The sequence below is a fragment of the Falco naumanni genome, chromosome 2 (assembly GCF_017639655.2).
Source record: "Falco naumanni isolate bFalNau1 chromosome 2, bFalNau1.pat, whole genome shotgun sequence".
NCBI lineage: Eukaryota > Metazoa > Chordata > Aves > Falconiformes > Falconidae > Falco > Falco naumanni.
This window is the reverse complement of record NC_054055.1, coordinates 6,491,950-6,506,550: the sequence shown is the minus strand read 5'-3', so window position 1 is coordinate 6,506,550 and position 14,601 is coordinate 6,491,950. Positions and strand designations below refer to the sequence as shown.

Genomic DNA, 14,601 nt, shown 5'->3' with positions numbered 1-14,601 from the left:
TAACTATGAAAATGTGCTTCAGAAATTAAAAGGATGCATTGTACTCTATGTAAACATGAAATATTTTCAAAGGATTTAAAAAGGAGTGTGAGCTTACTTAAATAAACCTGTTAAAGATGAAGCTGAAGAGCCTGTATTGCAGCTTTTTGATTGGTCCCTGATAAGAGCTTGGATTATGGATGGAACAGAAACACTTAGAAACTGTTACAAGAGACTGAGTTAATTTTCCAAGAAAAAGAAGTGACTCAGTTCAGAAGGAAGCATATGGAGATTATTGACGATAGTAGCATAACTGTGGATGAGAATTTGTATTGCTGAGAACTGGAAAATCTTGGGAAATGTAGAGACAAACAAGAACAGCACATGGAGCAAATGCTGAGGACCAGCACAAGCTAGAAAATGTCAGGTGTATTGGGAAAATGGAACAAGCTGCAATAGATTTTGCCACTTTTCAAAAGTTTCAAACATCATCATTGTATTTGGCTTTGGATAGCATAATGTTAAGGCAGTGCCCTGTAAGGAGGTAGATAGAGTGGTGACACAAATTGAATCAAGTACCAGAAATTAAATGTTACATTTAGAATTTTTAAGAGGGATACTAAGGCAGAAGCCATTCTATTGATAGAAGCATTCTGAAAACTTTAATAGAAGAGCTACAGATATTAGAAGGATAAATAAACTAAATGTAAATGAATGTTTGTATTCATTAAAAGCATATGAGTCTTAGCTGTATGTGTAAATAAAACCAGAAAAGATGCAATCTGTAATGGTGCTAGTGTAGAAGAAAATCATTTTGGGTTGAAAGTGTATCTTACTGATGTTCTCAATAAAACTACCTTTGTTGAAGATAAGAATTGAGAAGGGTTTTTAAAAGTGTATTCCTGGGAATAGGTAGGCTGTTAGCATGATAAATGTAGCTAAGAGAGCCTAATTTTCATGCTGTGTGGAGAGTTGTCCTTATGTAAAAAGTGAGAGTTAAAAGAGGAGATACATACACTTGTTTGCACTAAGAATGGCAGGACAAAGCTGAAAAGGAAAGGTGCACCTCTTGTTGTAGGGGAAGGAAAAATTGTGCCTCACTAAAAGAATTAGTATTAAAAAATATTACTCGTTTGTTTGATGTGTTATATTTAGGAGGACTCTTGGCAGTTGCTCTTAGTCAAAAACACTTCCCGTCTGTGTAAATTCAACGCTGTCTATGGGACACGTGCTTTCCCCAAAATGCTGTTTGGGTTTTATAAGGTAGTCAAGGTATTTCTTTTTATGAAATTTAATTGTCTGAAAGTGGTACTTTATCACCATGGGCTCCAAGGTGCTTTGGCATGAATCAGACACATGAACAGGAAGTATAAGCAACATATCTCCATATATTTATGGCCACCACTTCTATGTCAGCCCTATAGACAGATGACACACCTATTCCTTGAAGTAGTGAACATTATAATAGACATTCATAGCTAATGTGAAAGATTTTCATCAACAGACCAGTGTGTATAACTATACATTGTACTAGATACCACCTTAGATTTTGATAAAAGCCCAAAATTAAAGATAGAGCAGCCATGAGGTACTGACATGATATCAAACTAAGCTTCCTATGAATACCTCCAGAGATGATTTCTCAACGTGCAGTTATTAGCTTGTTTTCTTCATTACAGAAAATCACAAAGCCTATGTCAATACTAACAAACAAAAAAGGAAACTTTGGCCTTGTTTTATGGGAGTAAAGATGTTCTCAAGGTTTTCTGAATAGGCTGGAGACACAGGCTATGCTATGGTAAAAACCCTGACAGAGCAGGAGAAAGTGGTAATCAGGAGAAAAAGTGTTTATGTATAGTAGAAGAAACAAAAATATTTTCTATTAATTGCCCAAGACAGTTGAACCCAGAAGATCCCACAGGAATACACCAAACTGAAGGCTAGTTCTGCTAAATGTGATGTGGTTCCCAAAGTAACAGCTACCAGTAAGACAAGTTAGTGGGCACTGCCTGGTGCAGTGTGAGCTGTAGATCATGGTGTGCTGGAGCAGTTGTGCTAGTGCATGGCTTCTGCCCCTAGGCGTGTCAGTACTACCATGGGTTAGAAGCTGCTGGAGGTCTGCACTAGTGCCATTCACGGTGCGTTGAGATAGAAACACTTAAGCTCTAGAAACTCTGCTTTGAACTTAGCTATTTAGTGAGAAGCGGGTGGAGAGAGACTGGATGAAACTAAATTTTGTTGCTTTCAAACTAAAACGCCAAAAGAATGAGGCCAGTGAGGTCTGTCAGAGTGGTTCCTGAATGCAGCTCCCAATTCCTCTGTTTCATGAAGTCAGCTTTCTGCTGGAGGGGAGAAGCTGGGTGGGCATGTTGTGTCCAGGAACAAAGTGCCATCTTCTGGCAGCTCAGTTGTCTGTGAGAAAGCATGGTGGCGTCTCATAACATCTTCACACATGTGCTTTGAACTCTTAGGCATACAGCCCAGGGCAACCCATGACCTGACACCTGCTGTTTCTTACATGATGTGTAAAGACAACTATTAGTGCAGTAAATATCCAGACAGATGATACCGGGCTTCCAACATGAGCAGGGAAGAAAAATGGATCAGGGACTAGCACAGCAAAATCTGTCTGTGGCGCTCACCTCTCGTTCCACTTGCTCATTCTCTAATTACATTTTAAGGCAGGTGCTGTGTCTTTGCATACAGCATCTCATCCATTGAGGCAGTGGTGAGACATAGCTATTAACAAGGGTGATTCCCGCACAGCAGATCTTCCAGCATTGCACGAAGGCAGGAATAGTCAGATACAGTACAACTCGTGGCCACACATAGCTTGCACTGGACAAAACAAGACCATCTTTTCTTCCTAGGTCATAGAGATTGTCTTTCCCTAATTCTCTGATTCATTTTGCAGCCTAGCATCCTGGCGTTTAGACCTGGTCATGCATAGTCCATCACTGTTTAATTAGTTCCATTCATTGCCCTAACCAGATGACACATATTTTGGACCTAAAGGAAAACTAGGCTTATTCCCTTACTGCATTTATCTTAGGAGTAATCTAGCCATCTAGTCTTTTAAGGATTGTGTGACTAGGGAAAAAATACTGTTTGGACCAGTAAGGTATAAAAAGGTGCCTAGACCACAGTCCTAAAGACAGTAAATCAAACCCACAAACTACAAGGCATCTGATATATCTTCGTGATCTGAACCAGTAACGCAAGAACTGATTCTTCCATATCGCCAATGGAGCAACTATTTTCCAGGGATTTTGCTGAAAAGATTACAAAGATCATAGGGAAGCTGTAAACTACATTTCTCAATGTTACCATATGTAATCCTTCAAGTGCTCATGTTAGGAGTTTCTTCATCCATTACAAGTCCTCCCCACCTATGTAGGAAAAGGAAGCATCACATACAAAATGTATAAGGTAAAAAAAAAAAAAAAAAAAAGCAAAAAAAAAAAAAAGCTCACCCAAATCCAAAACTTTTGCTATCAGAAATCTGGATGTCTCCCATGGTGACAGAATCAGTTCCTGTCCCTATTTTCACATGCACAACAACAGGCCTGTGGTTAGGGACAGTAACTGGGTCAGTTCCCCCAAAACACAATTCAGAGAAAACAAGCAGATGGTTAACTCTTAACACAATCAGAAAGAGGACTATTACTGCTGGGTCCTTTTTATACAATCCATCCCCTTCCTTCTCCTACCACTGCTCAGCCCCAGCTTCTTGTATATGAGCCCTTCATTTTGTGCAATGTCTGAAATTAGACTCAGCTTTAGTAAGGCCATGTCTTACTAAATGAAGTGTCTGGTAAGCTTTTGTAAAATGCACTATCAGTTGAAATGTACTTGAATATATGAGATGTTCAGATATTATCTAAATGCTCTGGAGTTCACACAACATCATAACTACCATGAAATACAAAAAGGATCTGACAAGTTGCATCTGATATTCAGCCTGGGATGTCTTAAAGAGTGTCCATCTTTCAAAAAAGCATCCACCAGTCCTCTCAAATTTTAGATCCTTGTGTGTCAAGTTGGACACTCAAAATAGTCTTTTTTCAGTGTCTTGGCCAGTGTTTTGCATTCTGTATCCAGTTTACTGCAGCTGCAGTAAAAGAGGTCTAATATGTTGGCTCATCTGAATAGGGCTTGGTTATATAAAACCATGGATATTGTGTTAGCAAAGGGTTTCTTGATTGCATGAAGAATAGAGTGGCCAAAGAACAGAATGTTTAAATAATAGGTACCAAGAAATGACTCAAGTGCAATGATGAATATACTACAGCTTTTGTGTGCAAGGAGGGAATAATGTTGAGCCTGTTCTGTTTTAAGAGCTGTGATATCATGGCTAAAGTATTTAGACCAGAATGAGAAATGTTTTTTAAAAACTTCATAATAGGTTTGTGTTGCTGGACCAGAGAGAAATGAGAGGAGATATCTTTAGATTGTGCTAATTCTGCTTCTAAAAGCTGCAAAAATTTTGTCACTGATCTTAGTGGAATGGAATATAACTGAGTGAAAGAGAATGGTTGTGAACTGCTTTTAAGGAGGTATTGTTTTACGGGAGCAGTGAACAGACAAGACATCTGTTATAAGGATTTTAAGTCATTTTTTATTGTATAGGAGTAGCCAAGAATCTTAGTGCTTAAGAAGGAGCTCTTCACTGACTGAGTTTTCCTCCTTTCTGTTTGACTCCTTAACTCCGTACACCAGCCTGAACAAGACCCAGGCAATAGAGTCACATTTTAAACCCCTAATTCAAAATTTTTAGTGGTTAATAAGGTAGTGCACAGGCCTTTCTTGGGCTTTGTGCACAGGAAACAGCTTTCACTCCTCTTGCAGAGGAAGGATTTTGATCTGCCTCTACACAATAGTCACCAAAAAGTTTACCAAAATTGGAAAATTTCTAAGACAAATTCAGTACCACATATGAAATAGATTCTTAAAGGTCTTTTCCAACCTAAACAATTCTATGATGATTGTATTTATACTTTGAGTATGACCTAGTTTTCAGTCTGGACCTTGGTGAAGCCTACTGGCATGTTGTCCCTGTGTTTTGAAGTTAGGACTTAGACAAGTCCCGGTATGTTCATACTTCATACATAGGTATTTCCCTTGCAGAAATCTAGGGTGTGGCTCAGTCCCAGCTTAAAACAAATATACTTGTATTGCTGCTTGTAGATACCTATGTGTACATTAAAGGGCTCATTCGGCTCCCCGTGGGGAGATCTCACACTGTCTGTGATCTCCTTGAGAGTCTCATTAGACTCCCAGCTACTCATCCAGCAGACATAAATCTTCCACAAGCTATGTGTTACCTCCACCAGTCCTTGGTGTACACTCTCAGTGCCCTAGTACATTTCAAATCGCAGAAGAAAGCTTGAGCAACCTAATTCAGCTCTACATCTTCACTGAGTAGAGTGATCTTAACCCCTCAGTGCAACAGTAAAACCTTGCAGATGTCCTACTCTGCTACTAAATTTTAGTCCTGAAGTTGCATGAGGTGAATTCCCTGCTTTGTCTCCAAAGTTGTGCTTGTAGGTCAGGTCTGAATTCAAACACAGCTCGTACAAGCCAAACCATCATAGCTCTGGCTAACAGGCATTATCAGCGTACACAATAACTGAAAGTTGCCAAATGCTTCTTTACTATTTGCTCTTCAGTTAACTGATGCCTGAATGCAAAAAGCCAGTCACTATGGAGTCAGAAGTTGGAGGGACAGGGCAGTTATCAAGTAAAATTTATCTTGTGTTTTTAGTAATCAAAAGCTATGATTTTCCGTTATCTTTTACAGAGATAGACATGACTCCTACCCAATTAAACAAAAGTTCTTTGGCTGCTTCTGTGAACTGGAAATCTTCTGACAACTTGTAAAGCAGCTGGTGAATGTGGTTTTAATTACAGAAGTAAATGGGGTTGTTCAAGGGTAGATGTACATGTCAGGAGCCATAATTTCACCTTGCAAAGGGTTTTATCTTAGTATGAGCTTAAAGTATTCCCCATGTGCTCAATGAGGCATGTCATCCTCTCAGCTGTGCCAAACTACTGTGGGGCTGCTCTGAGTAGGAACCCAACCATGCTTCCTATTTAGTGGTAATAAGCCGAAACCCAAACCAAACCAAACAATACAAAACAAAAAGCCCAGCAAAAATGCTTTACCTTGGTTTGTTTTCTAAAAGCTATATCATTTATTATCATTATCATATCGTTATCGTTACCATCACAGATGGTGACATGTGGGACAAAAGTGCTTTACTGTGGTACAGAAACATGAAGATGTAGCAGACCTGGGATGGACTAAGGCTATAATTTTTTGGCCATAAAGCTTCTTATATGATGAAGCTGTGACTTAATGTTGAAGGTACATGAGATAATGTCATCAGGACCACAATAGATTAAGACTTTTCTATACCCTCACACCCTTTCACTCTCCTCCTCTTCCTCTCATCACTGATTCTCCTCCTCCCCACCCTAATGCTTCTGCTGATACAGCTGCATCAGGGGAGCACATATAAACAAAATCCCTTGCACGACCCCCCACAAGCCTCCTTTACCCAGAATGGTTCACTGAATAATTTTCCAGCCAAGTTATGTCATTGTAAGAATGAGCATATGGGATTGAACCACCTGTCCCTCAAGCCCTGTATCCTGTCTCAGGCAAGAGACAGTAGGCAACAGTTCAGGAACCTCCTGCTCAAACAAAAATAATGTTTATTCCCCCTAGTGGTCCTTCATGCACAGCTGCAGGAATGGTAAAAGACAGTTTATAGGTGGGAACAGGACCATACAGAAAGAGGAAGTCAAAAATGCTAATATCTGTATCACAGCTTTAGCTACTTGGCAATTTTTGAACATACCTAATTCGAAGAAAACAGTCATGTAAACTGTCTACTATTGCTAGCTTTTATTTCAGATTATTTTCATATTTGTAAAAATACTTTGTTTATAAATTTCGGGGATTATGAAAATTAAAGGCATTCACATGACTTTTTCTTCAGCTAGACTACAGCCTAGGCAATAAATCATACCTATTCTGCAGAAACTCTAGCCAAAATGCCTTCAATTTTTATGCAAATGTGCTTCATTCGCTGAAAAAGTGTTAAAGACATTTATAGGTGGGTATTGTATCACTCTTTGAGGCATTACAGCTACTTGGATTGAAAACCTCTAACATTTTTCATCAACCTTGACTTTGAACATCTCATGTTTCTGCATGCTAGAGCAGAAGTTGCGGAAGAACAGAGATGGGAAGAGTTAGGAATACGATTTTGAAGGTAACTTCTTCTCAAGGTCATGGGTCAAAGAAGCCAGAGCAATGTGAATGTTATTAAATCTTCTGTACTGCAAGCAGTCTTCTAAATATGTATATATACATGCACAGGCTGGCTGCAACCTGAGTGTATTATCATTCATTACCCGCCCATTGGGGACCATTGGGATAATCTCGGTGAAGAGAATAAGAATTGTAATAAGACTTCATGACTATGATGCCAGGAGAACAGTACAAGCCTTGCTGAAAGTGCAAATAAAAATTAGCTCTTCAATCTCCAGGGGCCCAGGGGGTGAAACTGATGGAACATCTGAGAAACACTTTCTGAAGAGATAAAATCATTCAAAAACCTTAATGAAATTTGCAAGAATGAGGCATTTATGTTGTTGGTTCAATTTTTAGAAACTAAGAGAAAAGGTTACATTCAGATCCTGGAATTAGAGTTTTATTAATTTAAGGTGGTAGCATTGCTTTCTTAAAGGTGACACCATTCAAGGTTGAGGTTTTGACTTCTTGGTTGTGTCTGAGAATCCTTCCACATACTTCCTTTATAAAAGAACAAACCAGGGGAAAAAAAAAAAAAAAAAAAAAAAAAAAGAGGAAATAGTTTTTCAGCTTTGAAAGTGAAGTCTGTTTTGGATTTCCTGTCATTGAAAAGTCAGTGAGTCCATGAAAAAGAAATATTTTAAATGTGATTTGTCAAAAACATGTAATACTTCCATTCAACTCTAGCAATTACCATCTACTGAGAAAGGTAACTTGTAAATGCTGTTCTGGGAATTAATACCTGAGGTGCCTTTCCATTTCTGCCATTGCATGAAGCTGAATATAAGAATTAAGACTGTTTTTCTTTGCCACAATGCGATTGTGTTTCACATACTGCAAGGAGCAGTCCAGATGGAAAGGGGTCTTGCTGTCTCTCCAAAGCAAGAGTTCAAAGCATGATATCTTAAATTCATTTCCTAGTAAAGTGAATAAATTCCTGGCACTGGAAATCACTGCCATGGAAAATTAAACAGGAGTGCATTTACACTCAAAAATATCATGAAAGTAAATAATAGAATCACTGAAAAATACATTGTTAGAAACAAGCATGAATATAGATAAGCAGACATCACTGACTGTCACTTCATAATCATGTAAAAAATGTTATCTTTTTTCTTCTGGTGATTGATACTAAACACCAGAGTAACAAGGCTCTCTTGCTTTGCTTGCCATGAATAATGCAACTAATATATTTCCTAAGCATACAGAAATACGAATTTGTTCGATAAATAGCATAAGTATCAGTGAGAGACAAATTAAGAGTTAAGCTGCTGAAATGTAAAGCAGCACAGGGACAGCACCTGTTACTAAGCTAGCTAACATTTTCTTTCCTAGCTCTTCATTATCACGTGCTTGAAACATTGCTGTTTCCACTTGCTTTTTCCTATGCTTGGCATTTGCCTTAAGTGCTTATAGATGTAGATTTGAACAGATTGGTAGGAACAAGAGGATGATACGGTCTGCGCTTGGTGTTTTCTTCCAGGCTAAGACTTTTTTATCAGCAGGCATGAATTTTGAAATTTAACTTTGTGAGCCTAACTTCACTATCATTTTGCTAGCGCATTAACCAGCACTTCACACAGCATGTTTTGTTATTATATTTGAAAAATTAAAGCCATGATAAGGGAGGAGATGGGGAGAAGGGAAAGGGCAGGAGAATGAAGAATGATCTAGATAAATTCATTTACCTGCATCCAGGAAAAATGTATTTACATATATGTATATATATATATATTTATATATAAAGGATATTTACTTATCATATAAATAAAAAATGGCATATAGAAAACCTATTTTATTTACCTGATGATTTCATCCATTAAAAACTACAATAGGATAGCTGAGTTAATGCAGTTTTATCCTGCTGTAAATAGAAAGAAATGCTCTGTTATTCTAACCTTGTTGTGTTGGCCAGTGTTGACTCTTTAAATGCCGAGTGCAATTTGTCTGTTTTTTGATAGAAACCAATACCTCTTAAATACTTAGCTGTGTGTGTCAAGATTCAGCCTTGAATTGATTTCATTACAGCTGTGTTATAAAATCCTGCAAATAAGATTTTCTGGAAGAAATGTTGACAGGTCCTTAACTAGATAGTGCTATTGAATGCCAATATAATTAGCTGGGCAAATCACACAAAGTATGCAGAATGTCATTCATTTCTGGCACTACTCATATTATCAGGCCTTACTAATTTTGCACCTGTCTCTTCTGCCTTCTCAGCTGGAGACTAATATTGCAGATATTTTGACTTACACAGCTGATAAGTGTGAGTGCCATGAGTTGGTCTGAAGTCCATTCAGAAAAAAGCCACAATGCTGCAGTAATTGCTGCTTCTCCTAATCTTTCTTTTTCCTATCACTGTTTTCAAAGTCCTACTATTTTTGGTAGGAATTAGAACTACAGTCTGTAGATTATTGGTATCCCCTTGTTTTGCTTTGCTGCTTTTTCTCCTTATGGGTGACTCTAGTATAGCAGTACGCAGTACTTCTACGGCTAACCAAATTCCCTTCCAGATTGAGACAAATTAAAGCAGGAGACATTTAATAATTTTAGTGTTAATGGTGGGGTTTTCAATTTGTAGAAAATAGATGAACCTGAAAGTAACGAACGTGATATTAATAGAAACAGAGAAGTTACTCATGTTACTTCAAGGGAAATAAATGTAATAATAATGTAATAAATGTTACAATATGAGAGACTTGATATCTCGTGAATTATTTTGATTTCCTAGTTCAATAGTTCTACACTCTAAATATGATTGCAACAAAACAGAGAGTAAGAACAGTTTCTGTAAAATATTTGTTGTTATCATAAAAGTGGTGGGTCCATTTCTACACCCTTCCTGCAGTTGGGCAAATAGCTTAGGAAGACACATCATGCCAAAAGAAAAAAAAAAAAAGAAAAGATTACCAAGAAGCCAGCTGATGGGCTCCAGGAGAGACGCAGGGGGATTGATTTATCCTGTTTAATGAAATAGGTGACTGCAGCAATATTCATCCCATTTACGCTTGCAACCTTCCCTGTCTAATAACCTCACCAGCCAAACCTTTGACTTTGCCCTGTTTACTGTAGTTATCTGTGTTTGCCTGGTAGGGTGTTAAAGGCATAGAATGCAATTTTGATTTCTCTCTGTGTGTTCTGTAAATGCTGCATATGCAAGGCTTTGCTCACACAATGTAACTACATTGTATACGTGAGCTACATCTAATCACTTTGCAAAGCCAAACAATTACATTTTCAGTTCTTTTAACAATTGTGTTCTTTTAACCCCCCTGGAAATCAAGTATGGACTGCAACAAGAGAACATTTACCTTCTTACAGAAAGTTAAGCTTCCTTACAGAAATCTTTTTTGAAGTATATAATCTTTATTCAATTCCTTTGACCAACTTAAAATTGCACAGAAAGGATCTCAGTCATTAAGTATTTTGTGTAAAGGAGATTATTCAATCTTTTTGTCTTAAAGTCTTCTGCTTTAATTTTGTCTTAATCTCTTCTAGAGATTTCCATTTCTTTTAGCCCTATTAAATTTTATGGGACATTTTGCATGGCAGAATGAGTTGTATAGACAGTTAGCTGCCCATTGTGCAAATTTTCTTCTGTTGAGATGATGCTCAGTAGGATACCACTTTCCAGATTCAACCTGTTTCTTTAATTTCACATTGTTCCCCCAAAAGCCCCACATCAGTAAGGTTCACCAGATGCTTCCCATTCTTCTCGTCTCTGCGTGGTTGATCACATCTAAATTTGCATCATCGGTCAGATACATTGTCTTTCTCTTCTCTACGCAGGAGTGAGGCACAGAACTGCAGGAGTAATGAATCCTGCTTAAATTTGTCTTCATTGATTTGGAAATGTCTAATGATGGGATTTCTTTTTTCTTTTCTCTCTCTATATAGTTAGTATAATTGGGTAGAAGACAGTTATCTTCTGATGAACGTTTGTAGATGCTAAGCTCTGAATAAAACACAGAAGATGATCATGTTATTTTTGTTCATTATGTTTTACAGTTAAATATTTTCACTGTGTCCTCCGTAGATACATCCACACATCTGGATTATTTATTTTTTTTAATAAAATACTACAAACTTTAAAACTTGTGACTGTTTCTCATCTATGGATTAAGCATAACTTTTTTTAGCCAGTATTAATACGCAGGGATGTTTGTAAGGAAGGGGAAAAGTGTGTGGGAAGATTAACTACAACAATGATTCATCTGAGCAGATCTAAGCTATTCCCGTGTTGAAGCTGAATCTCTTGACAGTTCACTCAGACCATACCTACCCTCCCATGAAGATATTAGCTGTGTCTGCAACCCCTTAAATCCAGTATAGATGCTTTGAGTGCGTAAAAAAAGAATGAAGGGACTGAATTAGGGTCTATTAGTGTTCAGAGTATATTTGCTGCCTTCATGTCCCAAGGTGACATTCTATTTAGAAAAATGGGAAAAAGTATTGCCAAATATCATTTTATATCATCTTGTTGAATCCTTTGGCTGTAGAAAGTGTGGCTCTATCTGTAAAAACATTCGGTAGAAATAAGACTGGAAAGTCTCAGTAACATATATATTCAATTAGTTAAAAGCTTGTGAAGATCAGAAAACTTGCTTTGGTTTAACTAAATCAATTTGAAACTGAGCTAGCCTGGGAGTGCCGACCAGATGCATTTTAGGTACATTTTAACCCTTGCTTGAACAGCCTTGGTGAAGGCAAGCAAAAGCCTCAACCAAGCAAAAGAGATGCTAATGGTAATTAAATCAGATAATGTGCAGCTACATTAGGAGCTCATGCTGCCTAGCAAAAACGTTTTAAAAACTGACTCCTGCTGAAAAAAACCAAACAAACAAACAAAAAGAAACCCCAAAACAAACATGAACAACCAAAACCAACCTCAGTCATCCATAAAAAAATAAAAATGTAAGGGTAAAGCTGTGACACTGGCAAACCGTTGCTCTTCACCCTGTTGTTCCATTATCCATTTCCCTTTTCATTGTCTGTTTGGAGATTATACATCGGCTTTGCGGCTGGAAGGAACTGTTAGATCACAGGCTGCAGACTCTCAGCTCCACAGCTGCATTGCCATGTTTTAACAAATTATCCGCAACTGTGAGCCACAGGAACAGTTGTGGGATGTGCTCTTGGCCCACCCTAAAAGTGATGTAATGGGCTGAAGCTTAAACTTCATTGAAAGAGGTTTAAGCTAAGTCACGTTACCTTGCAATTTGGACAGATTAGGAGCATGCACACGGGCAGTTACCATCCAGAATATACATCTCATCTAAGAGACAGTAACCTATTAGGCTCCCATGTGCTCTCTTTCATGTGCCAAAGCCATAAATCTTGCCTCCTTAATAACATGAGCCATAAAATTTCAACCAGTTGCTCTGATACTGGGATGCCAGTAATCTCTCTGGGGCAGGAAAGCAGCATCTCAGCTGCAGCACTGGGCTCGGTGTCACTGCGTCCCACACACTAATGAGCTAATTCAGAGCATCATGATCTAAACCAGACAGTGCCTGCAAGTTAGGGGGCAGTTTTGGTAGGTTTTTTTGGGATGGAGCTGCTGTAGTCAAACTGTATGTCAGCTCCTCCTTCCTTGAGTCTTCTTTCAGGTAGCCGCTGAAAGGACTGGCTTAACTGAGTCAAGTTTGGCACAAAGATAAAGGGTAAACCTTATATTTTTTTATAAGGTTCATGCAAATAAACAGCTATGTAATGGAGTGATGCCCTAAAAGTCCCCCTGCTGAAAGGAAGTCTGTACCTTTAGGTCAACCCCATATTAGAAACTAGAAAAATCCACTCGGAAGAGTATGTTATAAATGATCTGATAGAGAAAGGCTTAACAGAATTTGCATCTTACTGCTTCTCAGGGAATATAGGGAACCTTATCTCATGCTTGAGATAACACAAATGTATGAGTGAAACTTTTGCATTAGTCAGACCTTCACAATTGCTCAGTAACTAACATGATAGCAGGTATCATATTGTGGCTTGGAGTGGTTTGCTGGCTCTCCCTGACCTGACTTACATCTCACAGTAGCATCAACAGCAGGGAGCATGCAAGCAACATTTTGACCATATTGTGCATGACAACATGAAAAGTTTGAAATGCCTGCATCAATAGTAGCATAGTCTTGATGCATGAGGTCAAACAGGATTTCCAGATTTTCTGGCAAAATTTTTGTCACTCGTGATACTATCTAAGCTGAGCTACAGCCCTGCTGCACTATAGCCATGCCCGTGCCTGGCTGCTAAAGCTGGATGAGTTGTTCCTCAGTCACTGATACATTTTTCTCTGACTTTGCAAGGCTGTTTCCAGGATCCTGCCCTGTGTTGATTTTGTCATTCATTGCAGATGCTGGAAACGTCCCCCAGTAAAACAACCAGCCTCCACAATTACAGGGTACTCTATGAAACATGAGTAGCATAAGTAGGCATTACAGATTTTAGCTAGAAGGTATCCTAAAAAAAATCTGTACATGTAATGTTCTTAGAGGAACTTTAATTTTTCCCTTAGTCAAGTACATATACTTTTCCTGATGCATGTATTAATGTCAAAAGATTGATACATTGGAATTCTGTATCTCATCTTTATTTTGAATAATTAGAACACTCTTATTTATACTTAATATATTAATACAAGCCTCCCCCCAGCATGAACTAGAGCTACAAATACCACTGCATGTGATTTCCACGATGGGTATGATGACCCTACTAAAGAAGAGCTGAGGGGTTGCTTGTTCCTTACCTTTCTGTTTGCATTATTTTCAGATGCAGGGTTAAAATATGGCTGTTTGGAAGGGAAAAGCACAGCTTTGAGAGGAACTGATCATACAGATAGGAGCATAAGGTCAGGTGGAAACTGCTGCTAGGAGCCTTCAAAATTCAAGTTACTTTAAGTAGGTGATTCTTGTTGTATGTGTTAACCTCAAGGGGCAATTGTTGTGGAATGTAACTGAAATAAGTAGCATATAATAAGAAAAATATGTTTAGCAAACAGTATGTATTTCAGAAATCAGAGGGTCCATATATGACCTTCAGGCATCTTCTGAGTGGGTGGAAAACATCCCAGTGTAGACACATTAGCATAGATTTAGCCCAAGTCTGTAGAGCAAGGGAAAAAGCAACTTTCATGTGTCGCTTGTATCTCCAAAATGTACCAAGTGTCTGATGTATTAAACGTGGGGAAGGAAACCACCCTGTGTATGTAATTGGTGATTTTGAAATGTTGCCATTTAAAGCATGTGTGGGCACCTTTTCAGATGCTGAAGAAGAATCCACCAGGCATTGTTAGAATGAAAGAA

The 14,601-nt window shown here is 38.2% G+C and overlaps 2 long non-coding RNA genes across 3 annotated transcripts in view; one reads left to right on the top strand and one right to left on the bottom strand.

Annotated features, from left to right (window-relative positions):
• Positions 1-3,362, bottom strand: part of LOC121083632 — a 27,961-nt gene extending 24,599 nt beyond the window's left edge. For both annotated transcript variants that reach the window (XR_005826432.1, XR_005826433.1), the window contains exon 1: positions 3,307-3,362. This is a non-coding gene — a long non-coding RNA (uncharacterized LOC121083632). The remainder of the gene's footprint in view (positions 1-3,306) is intronic.
• The window catches only part of LOC121083633, a 14,791-nt gene extending 190 nt beyond the window's left edge, over positions 1-14,601 (top strand). Inside the window, exons 2-3 of the long non-coding RNA XR_005826434.1 lie at positions 13,271-13,273; positions 14,569-14,601. This is a non-coding gene — a long non-coding RNA (uncharacterized LOC121083633). The remainder of the gene's footprint in view (positions 1-13,270; positions 13,274-14,568) is intronic.